The sequence below is a fragment of the Ailuropoda melanoleuca genome, chromosome 16 (assembly GCF_002007445.2).
Source record: "Ailuropoda melanoleuca isolate Jingjing chromosome 16, ASM200744v2, whole genome shotgun sequence".
In the NCBI taxonomy this organism is placed as follows: domain Eukaryota; kingdom Metazoa; phylum Chordata; class Mammalia; order Carnivora; family Ursidae; genus Ailuropoda; species Ailuropoda melanoleuca.
Genome location: NC_048233.1, coordinates 37,586,979 through 37,603,641, shown reverse-complemented (window position 1 = coordinate 37,603,641; position 16,663 = coordinate 37,586,979). Strand labels below are relative to the sequence as shown.

Genomic DNA, 16,663 nt, shown 5'->3' with positions numbered 1-16,663 from the left:
ACTCTTTTTCCTTTGTTAAAATGATATATAAGCCCCCGAATCTGCTTCTTTGAGTTTCTATTCTGTGAACTTCTGTGTACATAAATATTAATAAAAATTGTGTGCTATTTCTCCTTATAACCTGTCTTTCATTCACAGGGCCCCAGACACTGACCCTAACAGGGAAGAGGAAATGTTTTTCCTCCTGAGCACATTGCATAAAACCATAAGAGTTGTGAAACTCATCTTCAAAACTTCAGTTTATTTTAAAGCTGATATTTACAACCATATCCATTAATGAATAAAAGGTAAAAACACACTTCAATATCACCAACAGATCTCAGACGGGGAGGAACATGGTATCCACTTCATACACTTACACAGGCCAATAAAATCCATTGTGGTTTGATATTCGTAGGCTTTTATGCATCAGTAAGCATTTTAATTGGGGTGGGTGGATAGCTATTATTAAATTAGCTTTTAAAAGCTACACTATTTGTGGTTTTAAATGGGTACAAGTACAAAAATAAAAACAGGAAAATGGGTAGTCTGTAAGTTGCCCGAAGAGAACAGTTGAAAATATTGGCTTCTTTTCCCCCAAAGAATCTTCATTCAAACGTTTCTGTTATCAGAAAGAAAGCTTAAGAAGAGGATAGAGCTCATTGTGGTACAACAAAATAAAACCTTAGGCAAACTCCAAATCCCTTTGGGGCTCAGGCACGCTCCTTTGTCTGCAATCATTTCTCAAACTTGTTAAGTGTCTACTCAGGGCTCCACAGAGGGGATATAAAAATGAGTAAAACCTGGTCACGCCCTTCGGGAGCAGATCAGAAAGTCACTGGGAACGGTGACACAGAGTGCTAAGCGGTAGGAATAGAGCAGAACAGGTGCTACATTCTTTCAGGGTCTTCGTGAACAGACTGTGCTCCCCTGCCCTAGACCCCAGTCTCCAAAGTGCAAAGTGAAGGGGGGACCCTCCTCCCACGGTTTCTCGGGTTCTCATGGGGCCGCTCCGGTGCTCTCTCCGGGCTGGTACTCTGCTCCCATCACGGGCCTCGTCCGTCCCCTAGGATACTGAACACCATCCCCTTCCATTAGCGTTCTCTCCGTGGGGTGGGTGGGCAGTTCTGCTAACCCCGAGGCTCTCCAAGCAGGGTACTTGGTTTCCTGGACGTAATGCATTCCTCCTCTGCATGTGAAGTGCTCTAGACTGGGACTCACGGGTGGGAGTCCAACCCACTACTTAAAAGCTGTGGGAACTAGAGGCACTGAGGTATACTGGTCAAAAGCACTGCCTTCGTAGCAACACTACTGGGGTGTGAACCCCAACTATTCTATTTGCCAGCTCTTTGTCCTTAGGCAGTTACTTAAGCTGTTCTCTGCCTTAATTTTCCTCATCTGCAAAATGGGACTTTGAGTGCCCACTTCACAATTTCACGTGAGGACTAAATGCCAAACAGAACAATGCCTGACAAGTAGAAAGCATGGATAAAGGTTAGTTATTATAATTACTGAGCAAGTTTCAAAACACCAGGTTAATCAGCTGTAAAAGGGGGCGGGGGATTTACAGTATTTGTCCCGTTTGTCTAGCAGGGTCCTGTGATGGGAGAATGAGATGATCCAAGTGAAAGATTTTGAATAAAGCCAAATTAATGTTTGTTGAATGGCTACTGGATGCCAGCTGTTTTACAAATGTAATCCTATTTATGAGATAATCTTTATTATTTCCATTTTATAGGGAAGGATATTGATGTGATGGAACTAAAATGTAAAACCACCGACGCCAAAGTCTGTCTCTGTAGGGAGACATCCTTCACGGCCGAATGCCCTGCAGGCTGGTCTGAATCGAAAAGCTCAGCTCCAGTCAGGAAGATACTTGAAGACAAGTCAGAAGAGAGCTTTGGTGTGTCTTTACGTGCGGGCAGGCACCCATTTCCTCTGCCCGCCCCCCCAGGAGACGTGGTTTATGTGTACTCAGGGGGTGGGGACCCGGGTGTGTGTGTGTGTGTGTGCTGTGACAGTATACGTATTTCATCCCATACCTTGATCTCTACCAAGAGACATGCAACAAATAAGTGACCTGGATTGTAGAGTAACCAAAACATAATTCTGCAGACTCCGCGGCCTCTCACTGTTTAAGGAGTCCTGGCTGCCCTGGATCCCACCCAGTGAACTCAACCCACCCACGTGCTGCTCCAAGAGCTCAGGGTCAAACCTGGGCAAAAATGTCTCCCTAGGAATGTCTCATTGCTCTTCTGCGGTGGAACAGGCTAGCAGATCAGCCTGAGGAAAAGGGAGGAGGAAATGACTGGAAAGAGCGCTCCAGTTAGAAGTTAAACTGAAGGAAATTCATGAAATTCTTGATAAAGAGGACCAGGGCTGTGACAGGATTAACAAATCAGACACCCCCAGGACTATATCGCCCTGGGAAAGAATCGCTTAAACCAAAATACCAAGCACTTAAAACAAAACCTAACAAAAACAAAGTTACTTTTTTGGGGGGAATAGTGGTAAATGAAGAATAATTGAGAGTCAGGTCTAAAAGAAAAGTTGGCAAGTTCCACTTTCAAAGCCCTTTTTATTTCTGGAAAAAAACAAACAAAAAGGGGATTTGCGAACAGATTGCTGGTCTTTTGCACCTTGGCTTCTTTCTTTGCTTCAAATTTGCTCTACTCACTTATTAGTTTTCGTAGCTCTTTTATAGATAAGGGTGACTCATTCATTCATTCAGTAAAGATCATTGCGAACCTGATACGGTACTAGATGGAAGGAATACGTATTTTAAAAGCAGTCTCTTCTCTCAAGAGCAACAGCAAGGAAATGGACACGCAAGAGGCAAATACTGACGAAGGTGCCAGCAGCCACAAAGAATGTATGCAAATGAAGCGCCAAAGCCTGCTGGAGGAGTCAGGAGGGAGGGAGGAGGTTTACCACTGCTAACTGCAATCTGTCATTCCAACCTCTAAAGATTAACACTTTTTTTGAAAAAGTTTCACGATGATTCCTGAAATCATAATTTTGAGTTACTTCCGTGCTTTCTATTTGGATTTTGACTAAAGCTCTGACAGAAATATGCATTAATAATGGCTACTACTATAATAAATGACTTTTGAGCATTTTGCTTAGATTTCTTTGTTTGGGGGTAATTAATTTTTAATAGCTTCATAAGCCATGACTTATAAATCATTGACTATTGCTGTATAACTATCACAAACCAAACATGTAACATTTGCTTTTCATTAATCAACGTGTCGTAGAAATTAGGTTAATTTTTTTTCTTTTTCTTACTGATCTTTGGTTACAGGAAGACAGACACAGAAATAGGTCAGCTGCTCCAGAGACCCTGCAGTGAAGTAAGTCTTAAATCAGGAGTAGTCACTAATGATTAGGATGTTGTTTTGATTAGTTATAGGAAGTACTTGTAACTAGTTTAAAATAGTTTCTTGCGTAAGACTAACCATTTTAATGCAACATTATGTTGAGAATATAAATAGTTCATTTCCTTCTAACTGCATTTTTGGTAATCAAATCAATGTTTTGAACTTTCCAAGATCCCCTTACATTTTAACGGAATAGATGGTACAAATACAATTATTTTTCAGGAATTCACCTCAATGTCTTGGCATTTGCTTCCTTTTCTAGGTGGGCTTTAAACTTGTCAAAAATTAAACTGCATGTCATATAAAGTTTTCAAAGAAGAAAAACAATGCAAACTTCTCTTTGGGAAAGCTTAACGAATGGCCTGAAGTTTGCTGCTTCTCAAAAGATTCATGTTTTGCTCTGGGCCAAGTCTGTTAACAATCTTCTATATAACACAAAAAAGGGGGAAATAATGCGGGCCTACTATTTTAAAAAGTGGAGTAAATTAAAAAAAAAAACCATGTAAAAGTACTGTGAGATGCTATGGTAAATGATGCAAATTATTTGCAACTATCAACCACTAAAAGTCTGATTCTAATCCTCCCACTCCAAATAACCTCACTTCTAAAAGAGGCCTCAGCTCTGCAGGCCATTAATTCAACAAAAATTTAGAAAAAACCTGTGTCTGGGGCTCTGACAGTTGTCACTCTGCAAATCTGACTCACACCCCTCCCCCCCGTCCCCAACTACGGTCAGGGTTCCTCTACCCCATCCCTGTATCACCCAGCTCTACCATATGGGCCATATTTCTAACTTGGCTATTCAGTGAGTCCTCACACACCACATCTAACATCTCAAACACACGTGATACAAATGGAAAACTGAAACTAGTGGGTTTCAAAGTGGGCTCCACGTAACCGCAAGTTTTCCTTGTGGAGGCAGGAATCCCTGCAGACCTAATCAATTTGCATTATCACCTTCCCGACGGGGCCACCATCTTAAATCTGTGATTCTTTCACAGCAAAATATGCACAGAAGAATTTCACACACTTGAAGAGTGAAAATTACCAAGTTTATAAAAATCCGTAAGGAGGATATTTTTCCCATAGTAATAGACTAATAGAAAATGTTCCTATGGACTTTAGAAAGAAACGCAGGTGACATCTTTACGAATGGAGTAGGGGTTCATGGTACCTGATAGCAGGTAAATTCTCTAAAAACTAAAGATAAACTATGGAGCCTTTATTCAAACAGATCCATTAAAAAACAACAATTCTTGTTTTACAAAAGGATCTCCTAAAGTAGAAAAAAAATCAAAGCAATTAATATGAACAAAAATAGGATTTCCATCATGTACAGTCTTTGGCTAACTTCCACATTCTGGTCTCAAACCATTATTTCAAACTACATCGCTAACTCCCCACCTATTACTCCCCGAAGACTGCAAGATAACGGAAAGGCCGTGGGCTGGCTTTCCCTTCCGGGAGACAATGAAGTCAGACCTGGACTCTGGCCCCAAACAGCCGTGTGCTCTTGGGCTGACTGCTCACTGTGCTGACCCACCGTTTCCTCTGGTGTCAAATGGGGGTAAGATCACCTACCTCACTGAACAACAGTGAAGACGAAAAGAGATCACGTCAATGTCTCTCAAGGGCCTAGTACGGTGCCTGCCGTGCATTAGGCAGCTTAAAACCTCAGACTCCACAACCCCTCCCCACGGGGACTCCAGAGAAAACCCGAGCCTGCAGACAGCACCTCCCTCCCTTTCCCTCCATGGAACCTTCCAGCCCACAGTCCCTTCTCCTCCCTCCCGCAGAGGCAGAGCTGTACCTCCTCGGGTGTAAAGGTAATTCCTCAGCTCAGGTGGCTCGCCCTTCCACCGCCTCAGGAACTTGGCTCCAGAATGTCCCCTGGAGAGGGGATAATTATTCATTCTACTTTTCCTTCACTCTCCTTTGGCTGGTTCCTTCTTTAAGCACTAAACACATTCTAGTTTCTTGCTTTAAAAAAGAAAGGAAACTTCTTTGACTCCACCTCCAGGACAGTCCTATCTTCTGCTTCCCCTTCAAGGCCACTTTCAAAAAGAGCTGTTTGCACTGCCCGTGGCTGGGTCCTCACCTCCCACTCACTCCTCCTTTTACTTTAACGAGGCTCCCAACTCCACCAGACCGGAGAAATGGTGGTCAGTAAATCACCAGAGATTTCCCGATCGCCCCTGTCAAGGGCCACCTCGTGGTCCTTATCACCCTAGCCACATTCCCAGCTCCTCAGGGCCGGGGCGCCCCGGGTGACTCCCTTCGGAAAACTGCCCGAGGCTGACACCCTCGTCTCCCGGCTCACCTCCCCCAGGATCCTCTGTGCGTTTCTCTTTCTCGGGCAATTCCCCAACTGTTGGTCTCTCTCACAACCCACGAATCGGCTCCTTTCTTCTTTTCCTCAGCCTTCTTTCCCTGGGTAAATCCATCCACTCTCATGGCATCAGTCAATACGGTGATCATACTTCTCGATTTGCCCCAAAGGGTTCTGGCCGACCCCCTGTTTTCTCAGCGCAATTATTAAGGGCCCCCCTCCCCCCACCAACAAAAGTCCCACTTTGGATGGAAACAAATTATTCGGTGCCTTATCAATCACCATTTGTATGCAGATGACTCCTGAATGGTGGCAAGCCCAGTGGCTCAGAGGGGGGCCTGGAGGCAGCCCCCTGGGTTCATATCCGGTTCCACCGCGGAGGCCCCTTTGCGACCCGGGGCAGTTTGAGTACATTTTATTTTTGCACTTCAAAACCCTCATCAACAAAACAAGAATAATACTATGAATTTCTTCAGAAGCGAGGGTTAGCTGAACAAAGTCATTAGCGTGAGGTCTGCCACATGTTTAAGTGCTCAATAAATTGAGCCAGCCCAAACTTGTCTCCTGAGTTCCAGACGTATTCAGGTGAGTAGAATAAAAGTTCCCAGGGGGTGGGAAGGGGGGAGGGGGCAAGGAGTAACCATTTGTGTGGGCCTCTTATCGCTTTCAAATTCTCTAGATGCCCATTTATCCTACCATCAAACCGTGGCTGAATTCCTAAAATAATTCTCTTGTGACCTTTGGACAATCTTCCTAAAGGTAAAAATGGAGCGTCTGTGGGAATGACGGCGGCACATTCTTGCTGCGCGTGCTCTGAGAGCTGCTGTATAGTTTATGCGTGCGACACTGGCTGGGGATGACCAGGTGGAAATAACCCCTGCATCTGAAATGCTTGGATCAAGTCATTTTTACGGTTCGTGACTGCGGCTGCTTCCACTATTCCTAAAAACCTCAAAATCCTTGAGCGATAGCCTGGATGGAGAACCGTTCAGCTGTTTCTTGGCGTTAAAAAATAGGATGTAATTCCTGAGGCTATGCTTTGGGGAGGAGGGTGTTGCAATATATTTTGGGAAGCTGAGCACTGACCAGTTTCACCTCTGTTTTATTAGGTTTTATGATGAACTTTTTTACTTTCCATAAATTACTCTTCATTCTTAAGGAAGTGTGTCTGCACTCTGAAAGACTTCTGAAATGGCCTGGTTTTTATTTTGTGTTTTCTGACCTAAAACATGATCATCTAGGGTTTTGACTTTCGTGTCTTCACTTTCATTTGATCTGCTAGCATAACTCCCAGCATTTAGAAACTTTGGTTTTTAACCTAGGATATGATGTTTCCTCCTGTGCAGCTCCCCAGTGCCTGTGGGTGAATTTGGGAGCCCGTGGATACCCAGAGAGCTTTTTCTCACCTCTTCATGTTTGCTCCGGGACTCAGCATCAGGGTTCCCTAACCCCCTCCTCTCCTGAAATTCTGTTTCTGCCTTAAGATCCAGTTTCAGACCAGGTCTGTCTGAAAGTCACCCCTTTTTTCCCCAGACAAGGAAATCTGCTTCTGACGGCTGCCCTCCTTGAGCACTTGGTTCTATTTTGTACTATGATTAACCGCCCATGTGCCGTTCGACCCCCTTCTATCCTAATCCTCCTGGCTGGCAGAAGTGGGTCTCACCCAACCTTCTACCCCTTGCAGCCCGGTGCCTTCTGCATAAAGGTTAGCATTTACCGAGGAGTTACCATGTGCCAGGCCTTCTGTCTGCCCACAGCCTACTGAAGTAGGGACTCTTAAATTCTCCACTGTATGGTTGAGGAAACTGAGGCTTGGAGAGGTTACGTACATCACCCAAGGCTGTCCAGCTAGCAAATGGCAGAACTGGTCTGTCATTGCCAATGAATCTTCTGATGGATGAGATCAGCTTAAGATAGTTTTGTTTCTTTAGGAGGAAATATGGCTCCGGAGCCTGAGCTTTTAACCCCAGCTATAAATATTAGTTGAGATGGAGAGGAAAAAATAGTCTTATCTAGAAAAAAATATTTGCATATCATTTTCCTTTTCATTCCCTGTGGAAAAAAACAAAGCAATGTTTTGTACACAGCTTTAAGGTTTTTTTCCCTGAGGAAACAGAGCAGGGATGAAGTTAACTTAGTTGGGCTTCCATCACCCATCGTTAACTATTCCTCCTCATGGGTCAGTGGAAAAGTCAGTGCTGCACTAACGCTCTCCGTGTGCCTCAGAGTTTTTCAGACTTTTGCTGACTACTCCAGAGTCTAAGTGGTCGTTGAATAAAAAGTTCCCACGGTTGAAAAGGAAGGGTGAGGGGGAGCCAATAATGACTAAGTTGCTTTCAACTGATGGACCGATGCACAGGTGGGATTCTGAAAATTCTGTCTCCAGGAATGGCCACAAAAGCCAACTGAACGGGTGATGGGAACATTAGGCTGAGTCGGCAGGTGGGGTTTCGCCACCTCCAGCGCTCACGTCATCTCTGTGAGAGATGCTCACCTCAGTATTTAAATGGGAGAAATGGCCTCCAAAGCTCCTCCAAGGAGATTACACGAAAGAGGTTTTAAAATGGGCGTTCTTTCATTATTGCTGTTATTATTATTACCAGCGTAGCATCTGAGCACTAAGTGCAATAGCATTTCCATGGGAAACAAAGGTTTTGAATTTAAAGATGGGATTCTAAGAGTCAGTCTCTGGCTGCCTTCTCCCTGCCCATACTGTGTTGTAGAAGGATCTGGAAGACCTGTGTTCCCACGGCTCTGTGTGTTGGCAGCAGGACTGAGGATTTCGCCAGTTCCAAACCCTATGGCTTGGAACCGGAAGAGGGGCAAGGTCCAAGAGGTGAGAGGTTCAGCTGGAGAAAGGGACGTCTGAACTCTCTGACACTAGTTTTTCCAAGTCATGTTTTCCTCCCTTCAGCTCGAAGTTTGGACCCATGAGCTTCTCTTCCTGCTGGTAACGTTCAGTACAGCTCTCCACTTCTCCCCTCTCCCTCGGCAGCAAAAACAGGTCCACAGCTCTGCACTGCCTGCCTTAGGGTTAATTGTGGAAATCAGATGAAATGCTCTGTAAACTTTACAAACGTTAATTATTGTTATTCTGAACCAGAACCACCTCAGCATGTTTGAGGGATGGGTTTTACTCCTTAGGAGAGCTTTCCAGTCGAATGAAGGCCTTCATTTCTTATGTAGAAACACGAATTTCACCTGTTACTCAGTAACATTTAGTATCCACTTCACCAGCGTCTTACGTGTTTTAGCTATCTATCCGTTCCTCTTAAGAGCCCTGTGACATCAGTGTTCTCTTTTTCTCCACTTTACACATTCGAAAAATTAAGTTTGGAAGACTGAGTCATCCGCCCAAGGTCATCTATCTATTTTATGAAAAGCAGCGCGGGGAGTCAAAACTGACGCCAAGCCTCTGTGGTCAACCACAACATACAAGATTGCACACACAATAAATGCTTCACGTCCTTTCTCCTGTTCACGACTGTCTGTCTCTCTTTGCTGTACGTCCTTAGAGACAGAGTAGTTTATCAATCACGAATCCTTATTACAAAATAACAGTTGTCCCGTTCGTTAAGGGGGGGTGGGGTGAAGGGGTTAGGAGGGTGATTCCGCTGGGCAGTTAAGTGCCCAAGAAAGGACGATCCTAAGAAAGGCTGCTCAGAAATGTGAAGTTAATGCTGAAAATAAAATGGGAAAACTGGAAAAGTACTTACTCACTGAGGTAACTGGTGATTAAAAAGCGTACCTCTCAGGTGACTCTAGGTCTCGTCCCTCGACACACTCCTTTGTTGGCTGTCGATCCGAGGGCCGGGTTGGCGAGCCCCGGGCCTCGGCTGCCGGGCAGATGAGTTCACGTCTGGGTGCTGCTGGGTTCCTGAGCCCGCGACCGGGGAGAAGATGCCATTTCCGGTGGTACGGGAGGCAAATGACACGAGTCAGCATTTACTTCTTTGTATTAGGAAGCGGAAGACTTAATGACCAAAGCTTGAAGACTCGACCCATGTGACATCACCAAGTGGCAAGTAAATCCAAAATGTAGCGTTTTCCTGGAATCTGGGGCTGAGCTGCTTTTCTTTGCACATTTCTCAGTAATTTGGGTGTGGCTTATATGGACTCCTAAACTTTGTTCTGTTTTAACAGTTCAGACCCTCGGCTCTTACTACCTGGTGTGTCTGAGAGAGCAGAGTGGGGAAGGAGAGAAAGACGGGGCGGGGAGGGGAGAGAAAGGGGAAGTGAGAAAAGAGAAATAAGGAAATGATGAGAAGATTGCTCCCTTTTCTAATTAATTTTTCATAGTAATAATGCTGTGCTGCATTAATTTACGTGAGCGCTTTCAGATCCTTTCCCTTGACCTTCCCACGGCCCTGCGGGTGGAGGAGCAGCCCCGTCCACGGCCGCAGAGGACTACAGGCCCCAGTGAGCTCAGAAGGTGGCAGACCCACGAGGACCTGCTGGTCCCCCCTTCTGGTCCACGCGGAAACCCGCGGGAACTGGGGGGCGTCAGGGGGCGGGGCCTTCCGGTGGTTAGATAAGCACCGTGCTTTGTTTTCTTGGGTTTGGAAGGACATGATTTGCAGCCCCAGGACTTCCCCCTTCTCTACAAATACCAAGATGAAACAGGAGGAGGAAAAGAAGCAGAAAAAAGGAAAAATGAGGAAATGAAGCTCTAAAAAAGTTCTTCCCCAACCGTGGACCCTCAGCGGTGTTTTAAACACTTTAGGACCTCTCATTTCCCCATGCCATTTAATGGTCTAAAATAACTCATGAACAAGAGTAATGGGCTCCACAACAGTCCAGAAATACACGCCCGCGGCACTTAGTTTTTGTTCGTTTTTTAATACTGTGCTGTTTAGGTACATTGGCCTGTGAAGCAACCTAGGCTGCCTTTTTTTGAGAAACGTTACTTTTTGCTACTTTACTGAATACTCAGTGTGTGGCTCACGAATTCCACCCATGACACATTGTTTTTATTCTCTTATCGATAGCCATAAGTCAAGTTATTTGGCATTTTTTTCCACGATTTTTCATTCACTCGTTACATGTCTCAAGGCAAGGCTGCATCCAGAACCCAATGGATAACTTTAGCATTTTAAGATTCAGAGTAGCGTATTACAGAACTGAAAATTGCCATTATTTGATTCTAGAAATGAGTTTCAAACCTCTCCAGTCCTCCAGGTTCCAGCTAGTCTGTGCATTGTGAGGATAAAAGGCCTTGTGAGGTCTAGGGAAAGATGACCAAAATTGGCATAATTCCAAGACCAGAGACGACAGGAGCTGGAATGATGCCGGTGGTCATCTTGCTTATACTCCTTGAATTTAAAATAAAATTATTTGAGACCAAACAGCAGATTTTCTACCGATTTTCTTATTTCTAGAAACCTGTTCCATAGCTCAGTGAGCTGGTTTGCTTTCTTATCCACCAAACTTGCCCTGAATGATAACGAACGCCGATGCGTGTATAAAGTTTTACACTTAGCATCTCACAACAGACCCTGCTTACAAAGTCAGGCAAGCTCTAATCATGATCTTCCCATTGCAGATGGTGGAACCGAGGCCGGGAGCGAGCCTCAACGACTGTCACCTGGAAGGAGTGCTCAGGGCCTGGACAAACTTAAGACTGCCATGTGTCCTCTTCACTGCCCTCTTGGTGGGAGGCCAGACAGGGCTCACTGCCGTTGTTATTTTGCCTATTTGCGGAAGGTACTTAATGCATACGGCACAGAACTTCAAAAGGTACAGGTGGTATAAGTGAGAAGTCCCTCTCCCTTTCTTGTTTCCTCATCCCTCATTTGTCCTGCCAGAGGTGATATGGTCATGGGCTTCTTGTCTATTCTATCAGAAGTATTCCATACAGATAACTTATATCTCTCTGAAATATTTTGTTCTCTCCTCCTTTCTTCTTGAAGACTCAACTTCCCTTTTTATTTAAGGCAGAAGTCTGGAAAGAAGAATACAACACCACTTAGATCAGATGTTAACTTGCGGAAGGTCTTTGGGAAATGGATCTTTCAGATTGTTCCGAATATTCTGTTCCAATGTTTGAAATGGTACAGAAAACACACGACTCACAACAGCCTGTAAAAGGAGTCCCTATTGTGTGGCATTTATAACTGACCCAGGCCCTCATACCCTGTCTGGCTGGGGACCACTTAAACTTTGATATCAATATATCTCCATATCTCAATATGGTGACTGTTTGTCTATTGATGGTGTGAATTGAAGCCAGAGCTATGACGCTGTGAATAAAATAGCTCTGGGACCCCACAGACTTGGGTTTGATAACTAATTTTGTCATTTATGGCTGCATGATGTTGGTAATCGCTGAACTCCTTGTGGCAAAATAATGACAGTAACAGTCGCTACGTAGATGCAAGGGTTAAATGAGAAAACAGATCCAGAGGACCAGGTTACATGGTAGTGTATAATAAAATATGTCCACATCACTCACCGTGGCCCATCCACTAGTTCTTTCCCCCATTTAATAAATAATTGTGGCAGATACGTTCTAGGTGCTAGAAATACAGCTGTGATTAACACATTAAAAGAAAAAAAAAAGCCTTGCCCCATGGAGTTGACATTTGGGTTGAGGGAGTCAGACAACTAAAAATAAATAAATACATACGTAAATACGTAGAATAGTATGTTAGGTCGAAGAGGAGCACGATTGTTGGCTGAGGAGGATGCAGGAGCTGTGGATCAGAATTTTAAATGGGGTAGTGACAGGGTTTGAGACCCGCTACCCCAGAATATGGCACCGCAGCATGCTGAATATTTTAAGCCAAAGGGACTTGAGAAACGGCAGGTGCTGGAAGGACTCTGGGGCCTGCCCTGAAGCACGTCACAAGGCCCTCTTGTGAGAGGTGCCCTCCCCTTACCTGGAAGAAAGTAGCATCCTTATCTCCAAAGACACCAGGACTCAGAGGAATCTAAGCAAACAGGCTTTGGTAAGTTCCCCCAGTTTATCACCCTTAGCTGGTACACTCTGTCTGACCAGTCTTCATCAAATCCAGAGTGAAAAACACTCAGGCTTAACCTTGCTTTGTGTCTTCATTTCTTTTTTTCTTTTCATTTTAAGATTGATTTATTTATTTGAGAAAGAGAGCGAGCAAGTGGGGTGCAGGGGAGAGAGGGAAAGAGAATCTCAAGTTAAGTCCCCATGGAGTATGGAGACTGATGTGGGGCTTGATCTCATGACCTTGAGATCATGACCTAAGCTGAAATCAAGAGTAAAGATGCTTAACCGACTGAGCCACCCAAGTGCCCCTCTTCTTGAAGGCTAATTTGTATGCTTTTCTCTTGCCAATCTGTCTTTTGTTACAGAGACCCAGCTGAGAACCTGGAAGCGTAGAAGGGACAAATCATGGTCTGGAAAAGGTCTCCCAGAAAAGATGACATTTAAGCAAAGCCAGAGGGAGGTGGTGGAAGGACCATATAGAAATCTGGGGGAAGGAAGCTCCAAGCAGAAAGAACAATAAAGAGGTTAGTATGACTAGCTTGGCATGAACAAGAGAGGCAGACACAGGAGATGAAGTCAGAGAAGAAAGGGAAGTAGGTCGTGGACACTTGAAAGGAGTTGGGCTTTTACTGTGGGAGCCATTGCAAGGGGTTTGAGCAGAAAGTTCCAGGACGTTACTGTGTGGAGCAGGAATGGAAGCAAGGAGACTCCTTCAGAGGTTATTAAATAACATAAGGTTTGAAGCCTGAACCAGAGTGACATTCACTGAGGAATGAGAAGTGGTCAGCTTCCAGATCCATTTGGAAGGTAGAGGTGATAAAATTTGCCTGTGGCGAGGGGCACGTGGATGGTTCAGTCGTTAAGCATATGCTTTCAGCTCAGGGCATGACCCCAGGGTCCTGGGATCGAGCCCCACATCGGGCTCCCTGCTCCACTGGGAAGCCTGCTTCTTCCTCTCCCACCCCCTGCTTGTGTTTCCTCTCTCGCTGGCTGGCTGGCTGTCAAATAAAATAAATAAAATCTTTAAAAAAAATTTTTTTTTTGCCTGTGGAGAGAAGATGGGGTATGAGAAAAAGGAGGGAAGGCAAGTTTAGCTCTGTGGTTTTGGGCCTGAACAACAACAAGGATGAAGTTGCTATTTACTCAGATGGAGAAAATTTAGGAGAAATGAGTTGGGGGGGTGGGGTGGAAGTCAAAAGTTTGATTTGGGGCTTGTTACATTGGAGATTCCTTGTATACATCTAAATTGAGATGTTGCATGGGGATTTGGGTATACGGGGCTGAAGCTGGGGGGAGAGGACCAGCCTGGAGGCATCAGTTTGGCTTGGATGCTATCACCAGTGGAGAAGGCGAAGCTAGAGAGGAAAAGAGATTTGAGAATTGAAGCCTACACTACAAGAAGAACTCATGCAGGAGACTGAGAAGGAAGAGTCACTGAGGCAGGAAGAAAACAGGGAGAGTAGGAGATCCTGGAAGCCGAGAGGAAAGACTGTTTTGAGGGAGGACTTAAGAGACCTTGTCTGTGTTGGAGATAGTGGATAAGTCAAGTGAGATATTTGACCATTGGCTGTGTGGGACATTGGTGACCTTGACTGGGTGGTAGGGACAAAGGCTGCTTAGAGTGGTTAAGAATGACTAAGAGGAGAATCAGAGACAGTACCACCCTGGAGGAGTTTTACTATAAATAAAGGGAAGTAGAGAATGAGAAGTCAGCTAGGAAGTGTGGGAGCCTAGGGCAGGATGCCCCCAAATATGCCACGATGGCATAATGATTATTTTTAATTAATGTTATTTAAGAAACAGCCAGTATAACAAAAACAGTCTGACCGTCGTAGGTCTCTAGAAAACAGGTCATAAATCTCTCATGTGAAAGGTACCCTCCCAACACTGGGAGGAAGAGAGACATCCTTACCATCAGAGACAGAAAATTCAGGGCTGAAATAACAAACCTTGTTAACTTTTGCTAATTTACCACCCAAGCCCAAATTCTGTTTAGATTCCCTGCTAATTGACAGTCCCAGATGTTCATTTTCTTTGTCCTGTCAATTCCTCATAAACCTACGTTCCTTTGTCTAGAAAGTATAAAAGCTGCCTGCCTTGGTACTTCTTAGGTCCCATATCTATGAGACCTCTGTACATATGAATTATTTTTCCCCCCTGTTAATCTGTTTCATGCTCATTTAATTCTTTTTTTTTTTAAAGATTTTATTTATTTATTTGACGGAGATAGAGACAGCCAGCAAGAGAGGGAACCAAGCAGGGGGAGGGAGAGGAAGAAGCAGGCTCATAGCAGAGGAGCCTGATGTGGGGCTCGATCCCATAACGCCGGGATCATGCCCTGAGCCAAAGGCAGACGCTTAACCGCTGTGCCGCCCAGGCGCCCCTCATGTTAATTTAATTCTTACACCACCTAGAGGAACCTTGAAGGGCAGAGGAAAAATTTTCTTCCTCCACAAGGGGGAAGAGAGGTGAAGAGAATTTTATTTTCATTTAAAATGGGAACAAGAATAGTAAGTTTGTATGCTTATAGGAGTAAGTCAGTAAATAGGGAAAACCAGGTGTTGCAGGAGTAATGCTGGTGAAAGGATTGGGATCTAGTGTCTAAGTGGAGGGGTTGGGCCTTGGCTAGGAGCACACAGGGGAAAAGGCCGGGTACACGGGTGTGAGGCTCTTGTATGGGTAGGTGTGGAGGCACCAGCTTTCAGAGTTGTTCTCGACTGCTGTGTTCTCAGTGAAGTCAAGGTCACCAGCTGAGAGTGAACCTGAGGCAGGTGCTAATAGAGGTTTGAGGATCGAGGAGAAAGGAAGAAATCGTCATCTGGGAGATGAAGGGGGCTGTAATTACTGAGCAGCACGGAGGCCCACTGCAGGCTGGGAGCCCCTGTTCGAACTGAGAGTGTTCAGCAAGGATGCTTGGTTTTCTCTGGTCTGTTTTAACCCCATGGGATGCAGGTAGCAGAGGGCGCAAAAATTGTATTTAGTCAGGATTGATGTTTTGCCTTTTGGTGTCTATTAATGTATGTTAATATGCCATTACAAATTTATAATGTATTTTAAACTATGATTTATTTAAAAGCAAACCCATAAAAGCCAAATATTTTAGACATTAAAACATATTATGAGTATTGGGATAAAAATGATGTTCCTTTAATATTAACAACTCTTTTAATAGTTTCAGCCACAGATTAGTTTAAGCTGATCTTTATATGAGCTGATATCACTTAATTGACATTTTCTATTTCCAGGAACACTGTTATTTTTCTTATCTTCTTGGAACTGAGTGCTTCAAGCAGGCCCGAAATCAACCTACGAAATATGTACTTAGAATACACTTATTTCAGCAAACTGCTGTGTGTCTGTGTTCAACTCTATGAGTGGCTACCTTAAAAAAGGACCAGGTTTGGCAAATCACAAAACAGTATGTGTTTTCTTCACTTGTATTACTTGAAACAGTCTGCGTATTCGTGATAATTCTTCAAACACTTGCATTTAGCACTTTCAGGCACGTATGAGTAATTTGTTTCTCTTGAGGCACTAAGTCTTCTCTGATAGTAAACTAAGAATCTTGAGACTGGATTAAAACTGGTTGTGAGTTCAATGTAGTGACCGAATTAAGTTCTGCACTAAGTCAGTACACGCACACCTCTGTGTTGTTGAGGGGCGAGGCTGGAGTTTGGGAGGTTAAAGGTTGAGAAGAGCCAGAGTGGTGGAGCCACTGAGATGGAATGAGAGGTGAATTTATAGAAGACCCCATTCTATCAGGACCTTTTAAAATTTTCTACAGACTTTCTTAGAATTTGTATGTTTTACAAGTTCTCCATTCTGTTCCCCTGTAACTTAGAGGTTCAGAGCATGGCCTTTGCAGGCAGCAGAGCTGAGTTCAAGTCTGAATCCTGCATGCTGTGTGATTTTGGGAAAGTTACTTAACTTCTCTGGCCCAAATCCAGCAGGGGAGATTGAATATGCAAAGTGCTAAGCAGAGTGGTTGGCACTTAGTAAATGCTCGATTTATTCTAG

The 16,663-nt window shown here is 44.4% G+C and overlaps 1 protein-coding gene and 1 long non-coding RNA gene across 13 annotated transcripts in view; one reads left to right on the top strand and one right to left on the bottom strand.

Annotated features, from left to right (window-relative positions):
* PCED1B (PC-esterase domain containing 1B) overlaps window positions 1-9,574 on the bottom strand; it is a 69,372-nt gene extending 59,798 nt beyond the window's left edge. For 7 of the 11 annotated variants that reach the window (XM_034645679.1, XM_034645682.1, XM_034645681.1 and 4 more), the window contains exon 1: window positions 9,405-9,543. The gene's annotated coding sequence lies outside the window, so the exon portion shown is untranslated. The other 4 variants (XM_034645675.1, XM_019802807.2, XM_034645677.1 and 1 more) reach the window with 4 other exon arrangements.
* LOC105238901 lies at window positions 6,132-16,057 on the top strand. 2 transcript variants are annotated; one of them, XR_002143307.2, is made up of 5 exons: window positions 6,132-6,273; window positions 6,448-9,713; window positions 11,231-12,635; window positions 13,012-13,170; window positions 15,892-16,057. It is a non-coding gene; the product is annotated as an uncharacterized LOC105238901 (long non-coding RNA). The 2 variants fall into 2 exon arrangements; XR_004621352.1 differs by having other exon boundaries at window positions 6,139-6,273; window positions 6,368-9,713.
* Window positions 16,058-16,663: the final 606 nt, after the last annotated feature.